We start from the raw sequence: 18,320 nt of genomic DNA, 5'->3' as shown, positions 1-18,320 counted from the left end.
ATATTTTTTTCTTTATTTTCTTTCCCTTACATTTTTATTCACATTTTCTGGAACCAAACATAACCTAAAACATAGTAGATGGCAACCGAAGAGGAAAATGTCATATAAGTCATCTAATTTGAAATGGGATTTTAACCATGAGTTAATCTTATTATTTTTTATTTTAAAAGATTTTTCAAATATTTACCCATCCATCCATTTATTTAATGCAAAAACGAAAATAAAAAAGAGTTTTACATGAGAGGTGCAGGGCTAAAATGGCAAGATGCTTCGTCGTCTATGGGTTGATGGGATAAATGATCAAGTGATCTGTTAGCCTTAACATGAATTGAGGTATTCCCGGATGAGCGCATGATGATATGTCGGAGGACATAAAGGATGATGTAGGTGCCAACCGATATTAGACACTTTAAGAGTGTATATTCAGATGAGGGAAAACCATGTACAATATCTTTCAAACTTAATAGATTTTATTAGGGTTATGTTTTATATCTATAGGGCTTCAAGAAACCTTGGAGGTAGTTTAGAATAGAGTAACAGTGCTATAAATAGAGAGTTTACATAAAAACTCGTATTTCAAACCTTAGAAACAAAAAAAAAAAAAAAAAACTGACAATCCCCCAACAGATGACAGGTGAAACTTCAGTCCGACAAATCAGATTTAGTAGCTCACCACCTGAAAAACAAATACAGAGTACTCCATCAAATTAAGTATGATATGATCAGGGTTAAGCATGAAGCAAATCACTGATATATGGAAACAGTTATTTTGGTTTGAAAGCTTGTGGATGGATACCTGTTCAAGTTCCATGTTGTCTTCTTTCCCCTTTGCATTTCTTTTGCAGACGTGCAACATTCACTGTGATAACCACCATCACTCTATCTTTAATCTCATCCAGGAACCGGAAGTAGGCTCGCCTCCAAGACCTATTTATTATCAAAGGGCCAAAAACTGCCCAGAATCCCACCACAAATCCAGGCCCCATGCTCACGTAGAACCACCTCATTTCAAACTCATCATCATGATCTTCATTACCCGCCCTGGAAGAATCAGTAGTAGCTTTATCATCGCCTGGGCACTTCATTGGCAGAGGATCCCCGCAGAGTGCAAGGTTATTCCTGTATATGGATGGGTCATTAAGGGTTTGGAACTGGTTGCTTGTTGGAATTTTACCAGATAGTCTGTTGTAAGATAGGTTCAAGTGATTCAAGGAAGTCAGAGAAATCATACTTGGTGGAATCGGGCCAGAGAGCTGGTTTCTTGAGAGGTCCAGAGTTTCTAATTGACTTAAGCCCCCAATATCCTCTGGTATATTTCCTGTAAAATGGTTTATGGACAAGTTCAAGGTGAAAGATTTCTTATTTCAGGCAACTTTCCCGATAAATTATTGTCTGAAAGATCAATGCTATTCACAAGATACAGAGTACTCTGATATATGAGTTCTCTTCCTTTCACCACAACTGACAATCGCCCCTCGTATCTCTCATCGCTGATTTCAGTAGCCATGCCACTCAAATTTCCCAAACAAGAAGGAACGGATCCTGACAGATTATTATGTGCGACGTCCAATATATGAAGATGGGAAAGACTGCACACTTGGGAGGGAATGTTTCCATCAAAGAAGTTTGATCTCAGACGTAGAATCAACAACGATTGCATCTCTCCTATCCATGATGGAAGGTTTCCTGATAATCTATTGTCGCCAAGGTCAAAACTATCCATGTCCTTGCAATTCTGCAGAGAAAAAGGAATTTCCCCTGAAAGTTTGTTGCCACTCAGTATCAAGAACATAAGTGAATTCAGGGTGCCCATTGAGCTGGGGATCTCACCAGATAAGCTGTTATTTGCCATATCTACTTCGTACAAATCTGGTTTATCATTCCAAATCAAAGGAATTTCACCAGACAACTGATTATTTGAGATAACCAGATTTGTCAAACCCGTAATCTTAGCCATAGACAAGGGAATGGTACCATTTAGAGAGTTCCAAGAGACGTCAAAATTTGACAACCGGGGCATGGTTTTGCCAAAATCCCGGGGTATTGGTCCAGAAAATGAATTGTCTCTCAAATACAATGAACTCAGATTAGAAGAAAAGTGTGGGAAAGGACCGTGAAAGCGGTTGGAGCTCAAATCCACAACAGCATTTTCTGTAAATTTCAATGAATTTGGGACCTTCCCGCTCAGTTGATTATTTGAAAAGTCCAGTAGGTCGAGCTGCAAGTCTAACTTCCAAAACCAATCAGGTATGGAGTCTGAAATCCTAGCATTGTTGAGCACTATTGTCTTCAGCTGGTTTTGGGTTCTCAGCCATGCAGGAAATTTGGGACCTAGATGGCATGCTTGGAGTTCCAGGTAACTTAGTTTAAAAGGAGGAATCCATTTAGAATTCACATTGAAGACCAAGGTGATGTTTGGAGATGACTTCTTGATTGACAACTCAATTAAGCTTGTGAGATTGGAGAAATGAGACTCTGTCACAACACAAACCCATGGATTCTCTGACAGATCCGCTGCAACCAATGCTGAGAGTTGGCCCACACTCTCTGGAATTATCCCATTCATTTGATTTTCAGAGATGTAGAATTCTTGCAAGGACGACAAATTTCCAATGGTGTTTGGAATTGACCCCACAAATGAGTTGCCCCACAGATGAAGAGACTTTAGGTTCTTCAGGTGTCCCAAAGAATTAGGAAGAAACCCATCCAGTTTATAATTGAACCCCAAATCCAGAGACTCTAAGCTACTACTGTTGACACACTCGGACAACCCATCTATCAATTCAGTTATCTCTCCACTAATACTGTTGAAAGATAGTTTGAGAGTTCGCAAGTTGCAAAGCTTTCCTAAGTTTCTAGGTAAGTGACCTCCAATCAATATATTAAAAGACAAATCAATGTATTCAAGGGAAATCAAGAAACCAAATCTATCAGGAACACTGCCTTGAAGACTGTTGGAGTTGAGATCAAGGTATGCAAGACTACTAAAGTTGAACAACCAGTGAGGCATCGACGAGTTGAAGCCATTGTTGGAGAGATCGAGCACCGAAAGTGAGGTGACATTACCAAATGGAAGAGAGAGATCAGGAAGGGAAGACAGGCCACATCCAGGTAAGCGTAGTTCCAAGAGTGAAGAAAGGGAGTTAACAGCTCGATGCCAATAAGCTGCAGCCTTGCTAAAATCTATATTTCCCAAATTAAGGTGTCTCAGAGAAGAAAGACCTGATAACCAGTGCAGGTCATTCTCAACTGATTCAAGAGAATAAGAGTTGAGATCAAGATAGAGCAAGCTAGAAAGGTTCCCTAGGTGGGGTGGGATAGTTCCACCGAAGGATGCACCTGAGAGATTGAGATATCTCAACCTCTTGAATGATCCAATGAACTTGGGGATTTTGAGTCCTCCAAAATTGTTCATGCTCAAGTCCAAGTACCTCAAATCTTTCAAATCAGGTAAAGAATGACTTATCTCGCCGCCAAATGCATGAGCTGCTCCGTAGTCATCCATCGCTTCATTGTCGGGGTCCGGACTTCTAGCATACTGGTTGCGGAGTTTGAGCTTGATGACTCGAGGTGGCCTTGAGCTGCACACCACACCACTCCATCTGCAGCAATCCAGGCCAACCCAAGAAGAGAGCCTGTCGGAAGGATCAATAAGACCTTGTTTGAAATTAACAAGGGCTTTTCTCTCAATTTCAGTGCAGCTGGCATTGAGAACGCCATTGCAGGAACCAAGTTTAACAGTTTCAAGATGGAGCAAAGTGGAGGAGAGGAAAATAAGCAGAAGGAAATGAATGGAGGCATTGATATCAGCCATGTACGATGATATTGCAGCCAGAAGTTCTATGTATGGACTCCACAAAATAATGATAAAATGCTTTTTGTAAGCCAGTTGAGATCATGTGTGGAGGTTTAGATATAAATACCATTCATCTCCTCGGCAAAAAATCCCTCTCTCTATCATTACTCATGATGAAATAAAATTCAATTAATTATTCAGAAAGTAAAATTCTTCATATGGATATAAATATTATTTGACATTTAGTCTTCACTTAAAATATTAATATTGACATATCTCAAAAAGCACGATATGATAAATAAAAAAGGAAGAGAACATTTTCTAAGCATTAGCCATTATGACTACATTTGGGTCTTCTAATTTTATGTTGTGTATTAAGATATTATCTTCCAAGGAACATAAATTATAAAAATAAAAAGGACCACCCCTACAAAAAAGGACCCAATGTGGAAACCAACTTGGATGTAGGGTCATAGGTGGTGCTGAAGGCCAGGTCTAGACTGACGGAAAGCTACCAATCTAAGACCTCAACTATTTTTATTCTCAATTTTGACATGACCCAATAACAAGAATTACCACCCCTACAAAAAAAAGGACCCAATGTGGAAACCAACTTGGATGTAGGGTCATAGGTGGTGCTGAAGGCCAGGTCATAAGAATATAACAAAATATTTCGAGGTATCGGGTTATACATAGCCCTGTGTGAATAAATAGAATGTACCTCCAAAGCCTACCTCTAGAAATCCTATTTTAAAAAAATGAATGTAGCTCCATCATTTATAAATTTTTGGGTAACCCAAAGAAAAACTTAAAACAAATATGTACAAAAGAAAGCAATAATACTAAGGTTAAAAAAAAAATTCTAAAATGAATAAGATAAAAGAGGGAAAATAAAATAAGTGGAGTAGAGTGGGATTGAGTAGTTCTTAGATATGAAATTACGAAAACTTTCTAAGATACCATAATCTAAAATCAGTCTGAACTTGTGAAATTGTGCTAGGTTGGTCAAGGGCAAATAAAATTCGATATTGAAAACCAATAAATACAACAATTCATTTGTCTTTCAATAGGTTTTTTTTCCTTTTATTGTTATGACATAGAAGTGAACGTTATTTTGGATTGTAAAGAGAAAAGAAAATTTCATTCGATAGATATTAGCAAAAATAGTGACCAATGGATCCCTTCTCTTGTACGTCTTCTCTTAGTTACATGTGTTGTTCATAAGGCACAGTTAATTTTTAGCTTCTTGAGATAATGCATGATTAATATTAAAATAAAATTTTAATTAATAAATTAACGTTAATGATGTTATCTTTAAATTCTACTTAATCAATAGTTAAAAATATAAAAATCATTATCAAAATTTTGTTAAAGATTTTTTTTTTTTTTTACATTTTTTATATATTAATTAAATCTATGAGAAATATAAATTTACAAATAAAATTTAAAAGATCATACATATATCATCATTGTTTTTTTTAATCATTGAATACATCCAAATTAGATATATTCATATATGTGTGTGTGTATATATTGTTTCTTTCATTTTTTTAGTTTCTTTTTCAATATTTTTTGTCAAAATTTTCATCAAAACTTTTCGATATATATTGATATAACTATAACATCTAACTACTGATATTTCTGTAAAAACCAATATTTTAATCATTACATGTTACATCCTATTTTTTTACTTTTTGAATTTTTTGATATTCCACTTGATCCTTCAAAGTGGGTGGGAAAAGCTTCATTTATAGCATGTCTAGAGACAAATGTGCTTCTTAGAAGGTCAAGCAAATCTCTTCAACATCCTTAACATGAGTGTAAGGGCTTTGGTTCTCATGAGATCTAAAGATTGGGAGTAAGGGCACCAATTGAGTCTTGATAATCACCTAGTCTTATGATGTGACAAAACATGTGTTGGGAACCCTAGATTGCTTCATTCTCATACCTTGGATCTCATAGGGTGCATGCAAACTATCATAGGCTTCTCTAAATCTATCGAAATAAAAACATATAGCTATAAAAACCATATTAGAATAAAGATTTTGAAATGTAGTACTCATACTTAGATCTAGATGTTCCTATATTAATTTCTAGTAGTGAAGATGCCTGAAGGCCTCATACACCCAAGATCTTTTACCTAATGATTCGAACCACGATCTTGATACTTCAAAGTGTGGACTTTGGAAGGAAGAAAGCTATGACTCTCTCTTTCTCTCTCTTTCTCTATCTCTAGAGGTGGAAAACGACTCTCACCAAAAAAGTGAAACCTTATTCTCTAAGAGGGTATTTATAAGGTTCTCCTACTGGGTTTAAGTGACTTAAGTCTACTAAGGCTTGGGTTACTTAATCTAGTCCAAACCTAATTGATTAATTAACCACACAAGGTCATCTAATTAACCAATTAGCCCAATTCAAAGACCTTGTTCATTATCCTTTGTGCAACCTTACATAATTATCAAAATGCCCATATGCACAAAAGTGAACTTAAAGACAATTCAACTCTCATAAATTGTGTCATCATGGTATATGAGTTCAAAGCAAAGACCATTGGGACCCATAATAGTACCGACTCCCTTAGAATTCAATTCTAAAGTTGATTCAACATTCCACTAAAGAGAATCAATTGCACTCTAGTACCTTATGTAAATAACAACGAGACAAAATTTAGGATCTGTGACCTACTATTCATTGCATGTAGACTCCTCATGAACTGGTATTCGTAATCTAATAAAGTAATGCTATCACCTATCAAGATTGTCTCTTCAACCTTGAGTTACAAATCCTACTTATTATGTGATCAAATGACATCTCTACCTTAAAAAGAGCATATATATATATATATATATATATATATATGTCAAATTCCACTTAAGGAATTACTGCGGTGCCATAGATTTTATGATCACATGTCCTTTTGATTAAAACCCTAACTAGTCTTCTCTTCCTTCGTTTTTCTTCTTTTTTTCTCCATTTTTTCTCTCTCCTTCCTATTTCCACTGTGGTTTATGCTAGATAAACATTTAGACATTTATTTGTCACCTATAAAAAGATACCCACCAAGGAAAAGTTTTGGATTCACTAAGATTTTTGTCAAAAAAAAATTGCAGAATTGTGTAATGTGAGTCTTCCAAATTCTTGATTTTGGTTTTTTTCAAAAAGCTTGGTTTTTTTGGATCTTTGGTTGTGATCAGTAATCATACCGAATTGAAGTGTTTCTTTCCCTCTTTTAATTCTATCTTTTAAAGGGTTTGGAGCTTTGACATTGAAGTTTGATTTTCAACTCCTTATAGCCATAAAATCAATTATGTTGAATTGCAGGAGCTATTGGTTTGAATAAAATGGAATCTGGGTTTGAAATTTGGGGTTTTTGTTGTTTTCATCACATCCTTCCTCAAAGCCCATATTTGAATACTTACCATAGTTAGATTTCAAGGTTGAAATTTCAAGAGATGTAGTCATTGATTGGAGGAGGAAAGAGAAAGAGTGAAGAGAAAAGAAGAAGACTGAAGAAAGAGGAGGGCAGACTAGTTAGGGTTTTATAAATTGACCATTTTGCCCTCAATCATGTGGAGAGCACATGTCTTTCTATAAAATAAAAAATAATGTCGTCTCTCAAAAAATGTAAGGATGAATGGTATATTGCTCGATTTTGAAACTCAATGGGGCAATGTGCAAAACACATTATATGTTAGGGAGTAAAGTGTAATAAACCCAAAAAAAATTATCATTTTGCCCTTGATCACGTGGAGAACACATGCCTTTCTGTTAAAAAAAATTAACATCGTCTCTTAAAAAATGTACATTGCATGTAATTATAAATGTTGGGGATTCATTGCTCGATTTTGAACTCAAGGGGACAATGTGCAAAACACGTTATAGGTTGGGGGGTAAAGTGTATTAAACCCATTTAAAAATTTTTCTAATTTGACTTTAATTTGGATTACTACATTAAAAAAATTTAAATTTTATCCAAAACCGTCTATATTAAAAATTCTAATAATATTACTATTTTTTTTTTAGAAAAAAATTATGGTAAATTTCTTTAATAAATTTATATTCATTTGTTTAAAAAATTAAAAAAAACATTAAATCATTTCTAAGATTTATATAAAATATTTTATTTGAGATTTAATTTATTAAATTTTATTAAAAATTTGTGATGACAATTATTTGTTATGGACATTAATTTATTTAAATAATTAAAATTATTAAAAATTATATTAATAATTTATCTACTCAAATTAATTTCAATTTAAAATTATATATTTATAAAATATTAGAACTTTTTTTTTATGTTTTAGTAATTTCTGAATAAGTTTATATTTTTAATATTTTAAAATAAAAACGTTCAAAATTAAATAAAATTAAAATGATAAATATAAAAAAAAAATTAAAAGTAAAGTGTTTGTAATTTTTTAAAATAGAGTTAATGTGTAAATATGAAAAATACTTTAAAATAAAATATAAATTTAAAATAAAAGATAAATTTAAATATAATTAAAAATATTCTGCCCACTCTTTAGGTATTATTTGAACCAAATATCCCGAAATTTTAATCATTGGATTTAATCTTGGCCTTAGATAAAACATTTAACCATTTGGATCAGATTTAAAAAACACGTGTGATGTTGGCCATGGGATCAAGAATCTTTCATTTCAACCTTGATTGGAGGAAAGGAAGCATGTAGATATATTGTCGATTTTTTTGGGCAGAAAATCGTCACTTTTCGGCGAGATTTTGGCGATTTTTTGACACGGCAAGGCTGGCTTCATTTGCTTCAACGATTATTTCGGTCCAAGCTGATAAATTGGCGATTACAATTTTTTCCAAAATTTCTCTCTCGTTCGAAGTTTCCATGCCATTTCTCGCTTCAACCGTCACTACTCTCCGATATTTTGCCGAAATATTGGTAAAATTTCAAACCATGGATGGGATTAAAACTTGCATAATAAGCGGTATAAAAACTTAGGTAAAGATTTCTGTAAGAGTTAAAAGAGAACAAAACATACATACAAGGGCTTTATGTTTATATGGCAATTTCTTTTCTGGCCCAATTCCTGGAGTTTGGTGAAAGAATGCCCATGCATTCTTGGTATTGCATTGTGCTCCTACACAAAAATTGACCTAGGGCTTTATGCATTTCATGGTGCAGCCTCCCTGATGGCTGGTTCAATGAGGATGACTGTTTCCTCTCTGTCATATTCATTGAACTCACAAACAATCTCCTCTTTCTACCCATAACAATGATGGTCCTCCTAATAGCCAAAAGTGTTGGTGACTGCATTAACCCAAGCATTTATGAGATAATACTGCACCTCAAAGGCCTGCCTTTCTTGGATGCGAATCCTGAGCCATGGATGAGAAATTTTACTGCTGGGGAGCTTGCAGATGTCAAGCCACAAGTAGTTACCCTTCGCGGAGTGGAAAAGGCAGCCCGCATTGTAGATGTCATGAGAAAACAACACGCACAATGGTTTCCCAGTTGTAGATGAAGGGGTGGAACCACCGGTCGGTCAGCTGAACTGCATGGAATTGTACTAAGAGCACACCTTGTTAAAGTGCTAAAGAAGGGTTTCCCATTGATCATTTTTCAACTCCAACGCCACATCAGTAACTAAAATATTCCTCACAAGGGTTTCTTCTTCCTCTTTCCTGACTTCTTTTTCTTGAGACCTGCTCCTGGGCCCCTTTTGAACACAGTCAAAACCTCGCTCGATGCTGCAATCATAGCCAAACATCATTTATAATAGTTAATAAGCAAACAAAGGAATGAATGTAATGTGCATATCATGGCATACATCAGAACTAACATGTGGTATTCACTTTAAGTTGCTCAAGTCAATCAGATAGTTATTTTCCATTAAGAACCAAAGTATGCCTGATAAAGTTTAAATTGTTTAATGCAATTTTATGCACGTCTATGGCATAAATTCAAATTTCTAGTACATATTCCCCTTTACCCTAAACGCAGTGAAATAGATTCTTTCTTCTGGAAATTGCTATTTGCCTATGTTAGGATAACAAACCAGGAAATCATCAAATAATTAAGGCATTTAGCTAATCCAAGAAGTTCCCCAGAGAAAATTTCATGGACAGTCTACAACTGAAAACATGTTCAAAGCTCCCTTAGTTTAGGAGACAAACTTGATGCCCACTAATATGTCAGTTTACAGTTGGTTCTCACATGATTTGGAGATTATGCCCATATGGCGCAACAGAAGCACCATAGGTGATCATTTGTATTGGTTGAACTTAATCTTTCTTCCTTCCCGACCAAGTGTGAAACATATAATTGGTTCCTTAATTGAATTACAAGATACTCTTCTATTGAAGAATAAAGAAAAGCAAACAATTCTTCATCAGAAACTATGCCATAGGTTCAGTGCCTTCAAATATGCAGAGTTACATAGTACTAGATGTTCTAAACAACTACAGAATGATGCCACTGTTCATTCAATAAGATGATACGCCCAGCTACAAGATGGATTATATGTCTTCTAAAAGAAACAGAAAAAATTAAGAATGTATTACCTCTGGGTGCCAGGAAGGAAATTAAAACCATGGGCTTTATCCAAATGCCATTCCTTACGGAACGGCGACTTACAATCCTGTTTAATAATTGGTGCATTAGAAGCTTGAGACAATAATTCGTGTTTTCAAAATTTGCCCAAAACCAAAGCAGAATCAGATCTAATTGCATGGCAATTCTAAGTAGACAATATAGAAACTTAAGACCCAGAAGTACCTCTTTGAAGCTTTCCCATCCACAACTAATATAAATAAGAGTTTTAGGAAGTGATTGACCCTCATCCGGAGATGTTTTGCTTTTCAATCTGAACCGAGGCTTCCTTTGCATGTAAAATCCATGGTCTCTTTTCGTTCTTGACCTTTGAAAAAGACCTGAAATAGAGGCACAAAGAATGAATTACTTAAATCTTAAAATTTTAGAGTTGCTGTTTCAAACATTTCAGTCACATGGAAATTACAGAAGCACACCCACACCTTTCAGTTGACTTAGTTCTTTTCTCAGCAAATGATATGGTCTGTAGCGCATCAACCAGATATGGATCCAGCCCATTTCTAGGAGGGTCAACAACAACTACATCTGATCCCACTAGCCAAGAAAGAGGTCCCCGATATTTAATTTTCAATAATATTGGCAGCTTATCTGACTTTAGTCACTGGTATGAGCTTCAGAGGAAAATTCAAAGGGTTATTTGTGTTTTTGTTTGTATGTGTATGTCTGAGTGTAAAAGTTTGAGGTGTTGAACACTAACAATTGGCGTGTCTGCATGATGCCAGCTGATGGTACTATCTATAGACATTGGTAAGCAGCCAACTGTCTTCTCAAAAGATAGCTTTGCCTCTTTGTTGATCTCAATGCATTTAACAGACCTGAAAAACAAGACTAATTAACTTGGAATTAATATATCTTCTAGTTGGACATAAGAATGAGACTTCCAGAGAACTTGAACCATCCACGTTCTTGCCTGCTTTTTCTAGTGGCAGCTAATGATAATCCAATTACACCAGCTCCAGCATACAAATGAGCAACTGCTGCCCCATATGGGACATACTTTTGTGAAACATATAAGTAGGATTTCTCTCAATAAACATAAGATAGAGTCAGGCATCTTATGTTAGTGAGCTGCCGATGTGTCCTGTGTGATGCAGGAACACAAAAAGGAACACGGAAACTTGGGTGTCCAAACAAGAGGCAAATAAAGCCAGAGTCTCCAGCCTCAACAATTCCAGCAATTAATTGTATCAAAAAGAGAATTGTACATTCTCAAGGATTTGATGTCTCTCAGATGCTGAAATGAATTATGATTTAATGATGATTGATAAATAAGATAGAATAAAGACATTCCTAAGCAATCAATTAAGAATTCTAGATTAGAAATTTTGTTTACCTGTGTATTTGCTTGGCCAAAACTGGATGGAGCCAATGCAACATCAATTCCTCCAACATGCTCCGATCCCAAAAGTCTATTTCTCCTAAAAGATGCCTCCACCTATTCCCAAAAATTATCTGCAACAATAGTAATAACATTATTAAGTTCCCAACCTTAAAATCATATAAATCTAGATATTAAAATTACATAATGTTGTACGTAGATAATATGAAATACATGTGCCGGTCTGGTATAAAAAAGTAAACAGAAATTGATGAAGCTAAAGAAAGTGGATCTTACACCATTCAGGTATGAGTTGTGCTTAGGCATAGTACCCCTAAAAGAATTAGTAAATTTCATTTTCTCCTAAGAATTTTATCTCTTAATCAGTGATAATGTTAGCTTCTCTATACACTTTATGACTTATGATCTAATTAAATGACAAACTACGACAGCCCGACTCTAGGTAGGGGTTGTTGGCAGCCACAATGGTAAAATTGAATGGAGTAGCCTTCCTGTCCTTAATGAAAATGTCTTGTCTTCTTTGTTTTGTAGTGTGCCCTCTTTGACACGCTAAAGTATGAACATTTGCTTTAATAGGTCCAGATGTGGACATTAAAACTTTACTAGAATGTGCATGTGAAAATGTCATTAATTCTAAAGGAAGAAAATTTTAGACTTTAGGCATCAGGAGCTGACGGACTTGGTTTAGGAACATTTGCTAAAGTCTTGCCCCTTTTTTGGTTTAGAAAAAAGACACTAGTTTAATAATTCAAATAAAATTAAATACGTCGAGTTAAAACATCCTTTTCATATCTTCATTTGCTATTCTAATCGATTGACTTATTTTACTTCATATTCCCATTTAACAAAATTCTTACACTTAAAGCCAAAATGTGCTTTTGAATCAGCGGGAAATGTGCCTGTCTAGCAAAATGCTTATGTATCATCTTGTTGAAAGAATAATTAATTTCATAAATATTTTGCATGCCACTAGGATTATTTATTTAGGACCCTTTATTTTCACTAGTATGAAACTCTTTGAATCACTTTCAGTCTCCAACTGCCTGATATCATCTTCTCTTGGCCATCAGAGGCCTTCTCTCGAATTGATACTCTTTGTTACACATGCATACATCATCAACTTTTTGCTCTTTTCTTTTCAATAATGCATAGATTTCCTATTCTCTTATGGAATTTGTGAGTGGAATAAAAACCGTGAGAGGCTAAGACCCTTTCTTATGAAGATGTAGCATGAAGGTGAAGGAATAGGACAAAAAGGAGCAGTGACTATAGTAATGTTAGAGTAGTCAATACGGATTTTGAAGTTTATTTTAAGAAAATGAGATATTTGAGTAGTTTGGATTAAGTGTGCAAAATTATTGTCTAGTAGAGTAACACACGGAAGGGGGTGAATGAGTAATTTTAAAAAAAATTATAATATAAGGATTGAAATTGACCATTTTGCGTTTGGTCACATGGAGAGCATATGTCTTTTTATATATATAAAAAAAATCATTTCTTTTTTAGGTTTTGTTAATTTTATCTCACCTATATTTTGGATTAAAATATCCACCGATTTCAATATATTATGACCGATATTTTTTATATATCTTAATATATTTATAAAATCAAGTTATTGATATATTTGCAAAAACTGATATTTTCATCATTGATCTCAATATATTAATATAATAACACAAAAAAAAAAATCACATATAAAAATACATGAGGTTTTAACGTGATTCTACTTTAATGCTAGTATGTTAGTGTAAAACCAAAAGGATAAAATAATCTACACACAAAGGTATGTCATATTTTTATGTAATTCAACTAATCTTTCTTACATCAATGGATGATAGAAAATCATTGGAGTATATCATAAAGAATATTTTAGAGAATAGAAAAACAAAAAACAAAAAACCAAAAACAAGTTTTGAAACATCTTATGTTTTCCTATTCCTTATATTTATACTTTGAACTGCAAACCCTCAATCCACCAAGTGTCTCGAGCTCTTTCCCATACCTCTATCTACCATGTATAATTATTACAAAATCATCTCCATCTTATCACAATCTTTTTCCTCGTGATCTAAAATATTTCTAAAAATAATTATAATAATTTTTCTTACTTTATAAAGAACTCTATTATTATAATGATATTTTTTATCCATAATGTTGGTTACAACATGGATTATATATCAATTGAAAATTTAAGGCACTCTTCAAAAAAGAGTTCCTTCATATAAATAATTGTTTGAGATAGTAATTGGACCATTTAATTTACTCATGGACAATTTTATCAGAGAGATATAAGTATGCTGGGATAAGCATTATTTTTTAAGCCTTTAAAGTAAAAGACTTAAATTGCAGCAAGACCTAGTTTTTTCCATATCCTATGATTTAGTCCACAAGGGTACTTATAGTCTAGACAGGACATGGAATGTCATGATAAATTATTAGACTTTGTTTTCTCCTCCAAGAATGAAAAGAAACCTTTGTGGTACCTTTGTTCATATTGGAATTTTAGACCCTAAAACCAGTTGGTAAGTTACGTAAAAGTTGAACAATTAAAGATTAATTATCTTAAGCTGCGGTCCTTAGCATTCACCCCAAGTCAGTAGTGGACATTGACCCTCTTCCATTTAGCCATCTTAGTGGACAAGAGGAGAAAGAGCGTGTAGGAAAAAAAATTAAAAATTAAACTGATTTTACTCGTAATGTTTTTATTAATAGTTTTATTATTATAAATGTTTTTAAAGAGAAGCTCATTTTGCCAACCTCTCAAGCTTAAAGCAGTTGTCTATTACTAAAAGTTCTCCAAATGTTTCTTTGGTTTTCAACATCTCCTCTGACTGGGCTCCTCCTTTTAAACTCACATACATCAACCGTAGATCTTGCCAATTGGGTCCCAAATTTCCTACCTGGCTCAGAACTCAAAATGAGTTGACCACCGTAGTGCTGAATAATGCTGGAATTTCAGGTACTATACCAGATTGGTTATGGCAATTAGATTTGCAGCTCAGTGAACTACACATTGCTTATAATCAATTAAGTGGCAGAGTTCCAAACTCATTAGTGTTCAGCTACCTAGCCAATGTTGATTTGAGTTCAAACCTCTTTGATGGTCCTCTCCCACTCTGGTCGTCTAATGTAAGTACACTGTATCTGAGGGATAATTTGTTTTCTGGACCTATTCCTCCGAACATTGGTGAAGCAATGCCCATTCTGACAGATTTAGATATCTCTTGGAACTCTCTGAATGGTAGCATTCCCTTGTCCATGGGTAATCTACAGGCTTTGATGACCTTGGTCATCTCCAACAATCATTTATCTGGAGAAATTCCTCAGTTCTTGAACAAGATGCCTTCCCTGTATATTGTAGATATGTCCAACAACAGCCTTCCGGGTACAATACCAAGATCACTGGGTTCCCTCACGACACTCAGATTCTTGGTGCTATCCAACAACAATCTCTCTGGTGAACTTCCTTCCCATCTACAAAACTGCAGTGCCTTGGAAAGCCTTGATCTTGGTGATAACAAATTTTCTGGAAACATTCCATCCTGGATAGGAGAAAGCATGCCATCCCTGTTGATTTTAGCCTTGCGGTCCAACTTCTTCAGCGGTAATATTCCTTCAGAAATCTGTGCCCTTTCCGCGCTACACATTCTGGACCTCTCACACGACAATGTGTCAGGATTTATTCCTCCCTGTTTTAGGAACTTGAGCGGCTTCAAATCTGAACTTTCGGAGATATAGCACGGTATGAGGGACGCTTGAACCTTGATTCAAAAGGAAGAGCAATTGAATACTATCACAGTCTCTACCTTGTGACTGGTCTAGACCTGTCCTATAATAACTTATCAGGAGAGATTCCTATAGAACTAACAAGCCTTCTGAAACTGGGAACCTTGAATTTGTCCAGCAATAATTTGGGGGGAACTATACGTGAAAAGATTGGAAACTTGCAGTGGTTGGAGACTCTCGACCTATCAAGAAACAAACTTTCTGGTCCAATTCCAATGAGCATGGCTTCCATAACCTTTTTGGTTCACCTGAATCTGTCACACAATAACTTGTCAGGGAAAATCCCAACAGGCAACCAGTTTCAAACCTTGATTGATCCGTCTATTTACCAGGGAAACCTCGCACTTTGTGGATTTCCTCTAACAAACGAGTGTCATGACAACAATGGAACAATTCCAACTGGGAAAGGAGAAGACAAAGATGATGAAGATGGAGATGACTCTGAGTTGCCATGGTTCTTTGTTAGCATGGGACTGGGATTCATCATAGGACTCTGGGGAGTTTGTGGCACATTAGTGATCAAGAAGTCATGGAGATATGCTTATTTTCGCTTTGTCAACAAAATGAAAGATAGGCTCCTTCTGGCTGTGGCACTGAATGTAGCCCGTCTGACAAGAAAGGTGTAGGTGTTGGTGTTGGTATAAGATTAAATACTTATACAAAAAATATATTTTGGGCTGCTGGAACTTATTTTATTGATTGAAGAATGCTGAATTTATACATGAACTTGTAACTTAAATGACATTAGAATAGCAGAAAATCAAGCTACTAGATGATGAACAACTACTTCCTATAAAATAGAAACCAAATCTTGACCAAATAAAAATAAGAAAATATCTAGATGTTGCAGATTTTGTGCAAGACTCCAGCTGCAATATTCAAAATTCAAATTCCAGCAAATACTAAGTCAAAATTCAACACTCCTCCTTGACTTCGTAGATGCAAACTCCAAGTCTTGCACATAGACACTCAAACCAAACTTCGAAAGGGGTCTGCTTCTTTAACATTTTTGTTGGCAATATGTTCAGAAAATATACTGCTCTACTTGCAGTTTTAGCCCAAAATTGTTTGCATTCCATTTCAAGGATGGCATTTTTTGAGATCCACCAAACATTGTTTGCATTCCATTTCAAGGATGACATTTTTTGAGATCCACCAACATCAGTATGCACCAGTTGCAGTTTTTGGGTTGCTCTCTAGGATATTTTCTTTGGAAAGGGAAGTTTAGTTTGCTTCCCATATTGACAAGTAGCACATATAGGAAGATCTTTTTCTAAGTCAGGAAGTCCTTCAACTATTTGATTTTTCTTCATGTAGAGCACATCATCATGATGAAAGTGCTCGACCCTTCTGTCCCAAAACATTGTTGTGCTATCTTGTTGTAAAATAGCAGTATGCTCATCTTCCAGTAAATTCAAGGCAAAACTTTTGCCCTTCATTTTTATGTTGAACACCTCTTTGCCTTCAGCATCCTTGATAATGCAATTCCTATCTTCAAAATAAACTTTAAATTCTTTCTCAACGAGCTGTCCAACACTGAGTAAGTTTTGGTCAATGTCAGGCACAAACAAAACATCATAAATGAGTTTCAAACCTGTTTGGCTTTCGATAGCAACCGTTCCTTTGCCCTTCACTGGAATATACTCACCATTTCCAATTCTGACTTTGGAAATAGTTGTTCTATCAAGTTCTCTAAAGAGATCTTGATTATTTGTCATGTGATTTGTACAACCACTATCCACAAGCCAGCTTTCAGAGGTGCTTTTATTAGCAAAACACGTTGCTGCAAACAATTGCTCCTCCTGGCAATAGTCAACTGCTGCACTAGTTTCTTCCTGTTGTTGATTTTTGCAAATCCTCTCCACATGTCCTTGTTTACCACACTTGTTGCATTTCACATCTGGTCTCCACCAACATTTTTGTGGAGAATGATTTGTCTTCTTGCAATGAGGACAAGGTGGAAAAACTCCATTTTTCTGGTTGTTGCTGCATGGCTTGTTGTTGTTCATCTTTCCATTTTTATGGCCTGCATTTTTCTGCATTCTTGCTTGAAATGCTCCTTCTGCAGTATCTCCTTGTCTCATGAGTCTTCTTTGTTCTACAGCCTCCAAGGAATGTAATAATTCTGTCAAGCTAATAGTTGACAGATCTTTTGAATTCTCCAAAGAGGAAATTGTAGTTTCATATTTCTCAGGAAGTGTAACCAATATCTTTTGAACAATCTTCTCATTGGAAAATTCTTTTCCAAGCAGCCTAACTTTGTCTGCTATTGAAAGAAGTTGTGCAGCATAGTCTTTAACAGCATCAGACTCCCTCATTTTCTTCATTTCAAATTCTCGAATCAAGTTCATCACCTGCATGTTCTTGATTCTTTCATCTCCTTTGTATTCCTCCTTGAGATACTCCCAAATTTCTGCAGCTGAATCAATTTTCATGATTTTGATGAAAATTGATGGTGAAACTGCAGCAAACAAGCAAGCTTTCGCTTTAGCCTTTCTTGTCCTTCTTTCTTTATGCAACTTCATTTGAGCCACAGTTGGATTGGCTCCCAGGGGAGGAACTTCATAATTTTCTTCCACTGCTTCCCAAACATCAAGTGCTTGTAGATGAACTGTCATTCTAACAGCCCAAGTTTCATAATTGTCTCCATCAAGAATTGATGGTGCAACTGTGAGACTTGACTCTTCCATTGCTAAATGATTTTAGAAGGTGTTTGGGTTCACTCACCTCACTGGCCCCTCAAGATAACTATGGCTCTGATACCACTTTGTTGGTATAAGATTAAATACTTATACAAAAAATATATTTTGGGCTG

The 18,320-nt window shown here is 35.2% G+C and overlaps 2 pseudogenes; one reads left to right on the top strand and one right to left on the bottom strand.

Moving 5' to 3' along the window:
- Nucleotides 1–519: 519 nt before the first annotated feature.
- On the bottom strand, nt 520–3,907 carry LOC100251551 (receptor-like protein EIX2; annotated as a pseudogene).
- An 8,062-nt stretch (nt 3,908–11,969) lies between these two features.
- On the top strand, nt 11,970–16,131 carry LOC132255085 (receptor-like protein EIX2; annotated as a pseudogene).
- Nucleotides 16,132–18,320: the final 2,189 nt, after the last annotated feature.

This window comes from Vitis vinifera, chromosome 14 (genome assembly GCF_030704535.1).
Source record: "Vitis vinifera cultivar Pinot Noir 40024 chromosome 14, ASM3070453v1".
Taxonomy (NCBI): Eukaryota; Viridiplantae; Streptophyta; class Magnoliopsida; order Vitales; family Vitaceae; genus Vitis; species Vitis vinifera.
This window is presented reverse-complemented; position numbering and strand designations above follow the sequence as displayed.